We start from the raw sequence: 6,324 nt of genomic DNA on the forward strand, positions 1-6,324 counted from the left end.
CCAGGTGAGCGGGCAGGGGTCGAGCGGGCAGCGCTCCGAAACCTCAACCGAAAAGACACTATACGTTATGAAGAGTTATGTGTCTTCCAATAATTTTTCCCGCTTAAAATGAAGAGTTGTTACTCTTCAATACAACTGTCAAAACTGATTACATATTAGGTTTTAACAGTTTTTCTACATTCATTCTAAACACACAAAAATATAAAGATTCTCTCATACATGATTTTGATTTTTTCTTGCTTGAAAACAAAATCGTTCTTGTCTTATCCCAATTCGAATTTCGTGTAAACCCGAGGCTTGTGAGAGTCGAAATATTTAATTAGAAAAGTGCTCCATAATTCAGAAACCAATCCAGATTATCTGTTTTCATACCCATTTTCTTACAACTCTGTGTAAAGTGATTCTTGAAATCACAATAATTATAAATGAATTTTGAACTTACGATACTTATTTAGTTTGATATTGATTTCAGGTGACATTTTCCCGAAAGATACGAAAAAGATGAAGTAAATTTTTAATAATTCAAATCCTACGAGCTTTCATAATTTCGATTGTAATTTCATCATGTATACGGACTCTGATTAAGTTTTTAACGTTCATAACTCAAAAGCTAATGAAAAATTCACTCATTTATGTGTATTATAAACATATAAATAAATATATTGTACACACATACAATGCACAAACACCGTGGGTTTATCAAAGATATGTATAGATGTATAATAGTCCTAACTTAAAATGTTACAATTTCATTACAATTTAAATTTAGTTAGCCTCAGGACCCCTCAAAACTTAACAAATTTCATTTAAGTTTTAATATGCACAGATGTTTACAAGTTCAAGTGCTAAATTTGGGAAAATTAATCGATTGTTTTAATTTCGATAAACGTGCATACCCGATCAGAATTTAGATTCGCGAGAGTGTAAAACAATCGATCGGATTAATTTGCTCCATTAGATTGAGAATAGCTTAGGTGATGAACTTCGACGAATATGATCATAATCCGATAGGAATTCAATCGAAATTGAGTAAACTTGAATGTGAGGTACAATTTTGGCAGAGTAAGTTTAAAGTGATTATTTGTGTTGAAATGAATGACCCAAGGGGTCTATTTATAATCGTGAAATTTTGTACATGGATTGTTGGCGTGGAACACGTACTATTTGTGATGTGTAACATCCCGTTTTTCAATTACATGTTATTTTGGACGTCATTTGAGATACAAGATATGAAATCGTATCTTTTGACCCCAAATAAAGTCTGAGTTAATGTTCTAAAACCTTACAATTGGAATGTAGACCTTATTACGTCTCCAACGATATTTGATTCATCAAAAATGGCGTTACGGGTTGAAAGTTACGACCAAAACAAGTTTCACAAAATGCTGATTTCGCCTTTTGCGCACCGCGCAAAAGACGGCATTTCTGATATTGCAAGTTCTGATCTGAATTTGCCTTATAGTGCGCACCGTGCAAATTGAGCTGACAGTTTTTTGTGGGTTTGTAATTTTGAGAAATTGAAGAGGGCACTTTGGTATTTTCACTTATGGACGAGTTTTATACCCCAAATTTGATATAGATCTCATTTTATCCTCATTTTTCACCAACCAAACTCTAGAGAGAGATATGAGGGTTTCTAGAAGAGAAAGCTTCAATGGAAGAAGAAGATGGTGATTTCTACCCAAATTGAAGTTCATCTTGGTGTGTCTAGTCTCTAGGCTTCTCATCGATGCTTGAGGTAAACTCTAATCCGAATTGTGTTGTTTAATTTCCATTTTAGTTAGGGTTTGAGATAGTGTTGGGTTATAAACTCCATTTCTTATGAAATTGGGGGTTTTGGTGTGTGATTTGGGTAAATAAAAACTTTAATAGTGTGGGTTTAGAGTTAGATGACAAATTTGGAAGCATTTGTCATGATTTTGGGTGTTAATCACTAGATTGGAAGTGTGTGGATGATTAATGTGTTCTTAAGAACATGTTTGTTGGTCAAAATTGGGTTTGACCTTGATTAGGCGTTAAACTTGGATTTGAGGCTAGTGTTGGTGTAATAAGTACTTTAGTACTTGGTTTATGTTGTTAATTGCTGGATTAAGGCCTAATCACTAGCCATTAGTGATTTTAGGTTGAATTTGACATAAGCCAAAGGAGGTCAAGTGTGATATGGGTCAATATTGCACGTGTTGTAGTTTTGGTGTAAATGACGTTTTGAAATGATCACTACCTAAGTAGTAATCTAGTGTAGGGACCTAGGTTGGTCTATTTGGTGTCAAGTATAATTTGGGTTAAATTGTACCTTGTTGAGTAGGTTTGAATTACCACCCGAAGTGGTAATGGGATTGTGTCCATTAGGTGTCAAATGGACGGGTTTTGGCGAGCAAGGTGTGATCCCTCGGCTAAGGGATGATTGTGTAGGATCCTCTTTTAGAGAATGTATATTTATGTGTATATTTTGCATATGTGTGATATAGGTGGTTGTTTGCTCGGATATGAGGACGGAGATCATGTTATACATGACTTGTGCGGGCATTCCAAGGTGAGAGGAATAATTATACGTGTATGTATATGATGTATTTGCTTGTGCGGTGTGAAATGTGGGTTTAGTCGCAGTGTTAAGACACCACATTTTACGTGAAATGAGGGTTTAGTAGCAGTGTTAAGACACCACATTTTACGTGACGGGTGGGTTAGTCGCAGTGTTAAGACACCACTTCGGTTTTAGTGACGTGTGGATTTAGTCGCACTGTTAAGACACCACATTTGTTGTGCTGGGTGGGTTTAGTCGCAGTGTTAAGACACCACCGAGGGGTTAGTGATACGAAATGTAAGTACACTAATGGATGTTGTGAACACCGATGGTCATTCGCGAGTACCATTCCCTTGTGCTATTGGTTAACCATGGTTGTGTGATTTTTGTATTAGCATATTAATTTGTGAACTATATGCTATTGGCGATGCTAGCTTAATGTGAATTGTAGATATCTAGTTTATGCATTGTGATTGCATGGTTATTGAATTGCTAGCTCGTATGCGGTATTTGTGTAAGTGTTTGCAGGTAAATAGATTATATATGTATATGTATAATTATTGCATTCACTAAGCGTAAGTTTATCCCTCGTTGTTGTTACCTTTTTAAAGGTACCATTTGTTAAGGAGAAGACTTCTAGTTTGAAATGTCCCGTTCTTATTGATTAAAAACGTTCCATATTAATTGATTTCGTTGCGAGGTTTTGACCTCTATATGAGACGTTTTTCAAAGACTGCATTCATTTTTAAAACAAACCATAACCTTTATTTCATAAATAAAGGTTTAAAAAGCTTTACGTAGATTATCAAATAATGATAATCTAAAATATCCTGTTAACTAGATGCATATAAGAATATCCCCTATCATTTCGGGAAATCCTTCGGACATGAAAAAACAACATCGAAGTACTAAAGCATCCGGTACTTTGGATGGGGTTCGTCAGGCCCATAGATCTATCTTTAGGATTCGCGTCAATTAGCAGATCGGTTTACTAATTCTTAGGTTACCAAGTAAAAGGGGCATATTCGGCTTCGATCGTTCACATATATAATGTAGTTTCAATTACTTGTGTCTTTTTTGTAAAACATTTATAAAACTGCGTGTATTCTCATCCCAAAAATATTAGATTTTAAAAGTGGGACTATAACTCACTTTCACCGATTTATCAATTCGTCGGGGAATAGACTTGGCCACGGATTGATTCACGAACCTATAACAATATATACATATATCAAAATATGATCGAAATATATTCACAATATTTTCTTTATTACGTGTTGATGATTTAAGTTGTCCAGTTAGCGGTCCATCGTTAATTGTCCATAGTTTGTCGTACATGAATAACTTAATACATATCTTGAATCAATCCACGACCCAGTGTATACATATCTCAGTATTGATCACAACTCAAACTATATATATATATATATATATTTTTTGGAATCAACCTCAACCATGTATAGCTAACTTCAACATTCACATATAGAGTGTCTATGGTTGTTCCGCAATATATATATAGATGTGTCGACATGATGGGTCGAAACATTGTATACGTGTCTACGGTATCTCAAGATTACATAATATACAATACAAGTCAATTAAGTTATGGTTGGAATATATTTGTTACTAATTTTCACGTAGCTAAAATGAGTAGTTTTTACCAATTTTGTTTTACTCGCCATTTCTTCGTTTCTAATCCGTTTTGAGTGATTTAAGCGGCTACGGTTTCGTATTGAACTTAACTTTATGAAACTAAACAGAAAAAGTATAGGTTTATAGTAGGAAATACAAGTTACAAGTCATTTTTGTAAGAGATAGTCATTTCCGTCGAAAGAACGACATCTTGATGACTGTTTTGAAAAACATACTTTCACTTTGAGTTTAACCATAATTTTTGGATATGGTTTCATGTTCATAAGAAAAATCATTTTCCAGAAGTATAGCTTTTAATTCAAAGTTTTTCATAGTTTTTAATTATCCAAACCAAAACAGCCCCCGGTTGTACTACGACGGCGTATATCCGGTTTTATGGTGTTTATCGTGTTTCCAAGTTTTAAATCATTAAGTTAGCATATCATATAGATATAGAACATGTGTTTAGTTGATTTTAAATGTCTAGTTAGAAGGATTAACTTTGTTTGCGAACAAGCTTAGAATTAACTAAACTATGTTCTAGTGATTACAAGTTTACAACATCGAATAAGATAGCTTTTTATGTATGAATCGAATGATGTTAAGAACATAATTACTACCTCAAGTTTTCTGGATAAACCTACTGGAAATGATAAAAATGGATCCAGCTTCAAAGGATCCTTGGATGGCTTGAAAGTTCTTGAAGCAGAATCATGACACGAAAACAAGTTCAAGTAAGATCATCGCTTGAAATAAGATTGTTATAGTTATAGAAATTGAACTAAAGTTTGAATATGAGTATTACCTTGAATTAGAAAGATAACCTACTTGTAACATCCCGCGTTTTTCCGTTAAATTTATTTTTAACACCGTCTTTTTTTTTTAATAATATCTTTCGCTATTTAAATTCCTAATTTCCGTTGACTAACGATTATTATATTCCCGCTATTTAATTTTGACATCACCCATTTACTCGAGCGTTTTAAAAATATTCGTTTGGTTAATTCCCGCACCCGCTTTGAAACTTGAGGGACTAAAATTGACACGGGGCAAACTAGTTGACTAGGTCAACTAGTCCACCCCAATCACCACCATTCAACCATCTCCCTCTCTCTCTCTTTCTCTCTAGCAAGAACACACACACAAACCCCAACTTCATAGAATCATCATCTAAATTCGGGATTGGAAGCAAACTTCAAAACAAATTACATATTTGGAATCCTCTCTTCATCCTCTACAATTTGATACCAACTTCATCTCGTTTGGGTAACATTTCTAAAACTCTAGATTTCTCTAAATTCGTGTTTTTGATTTGAAATGGTGTTAGTTAGTGTCTATGGCTCAAGTCTAACATGAATATATGTTTGGTTTGCTCGATTTGTTGTTTTTGGAGTAACTAGCATGAACTTGAAATGGGTGTGCTTAATCCTTGATTTTGGATGAGTTAATGTTGTTAGATTGTTAAAGTGCATGTTTTAATTGTGTTACTAGTATCACTAGCTTCGTTTTGATGCGTAGGTTGATTAAGAAAGCTTCAAAAACATGAATATTGATTTTGTGATGTTTGACTAGGGTTTGATAGTTCTTGACATGAACTTTTGATGCTTGAATGCCATGGAATGTTAATTGTTAGTGATTAGTTGTAATGTATGCTTAATTACCTTCGAAACGGCATATCGTATGTGTAAATTGGATTCCCGAATCATAAAATACGTTTTACGAACTTGAAACATTGAAAATAAACCCTTCTTGATCAATTGACGAGTTTTCGGTTATTGTAAATGATGTTTTTGATTGATGATATGTGGTTAGTTGTATTCTTCGTCAAAATACCTTTTCGACGATATATGATAGGCATTATAAGTGTTTGCGGGTCAAGAGTTGGGTTGGAAAACGTTTTGGTTCGTGCATACTTTGAAAAACTGACCAGAAATCTCTGCCCAGATGGTGGCGCGGCGCGCCCCATCCCCGCGCGGCGCGCGGATTGGCCTGGCCAGATTCTGCTCACTTTGTCACATTTCACGCGAAATGTTTGACTAGCTACCGACCTCCGATTCACATGAAACTTGTTCTAATATACTTGTATATGAATATTTAGCATAGAAAAATAGTTCGGGACCGAACCCGAACGTGTTGACTTTTTCGTTGACTTTGACCAAGTTTGACTT

The sequence above is a fragment of the Rutidosis leptorrhynchoides genome, chromosome 6 (assembly GCF_046630445.1).
Source record: "Rutidosis leptorrhynchoides isolate AG116_Rl617_1_P2 chromosome 6, CSIRO_AGI_Rlap_v1, whole genome shotgun sequence".
Lineage (NCBI taxonomy): Eukaryota > Viridiplantae > Streptophyta > Magnoliopsida > Asterales > Asteraceae > Rutidosis > Rutidosis leptorrhynchoides.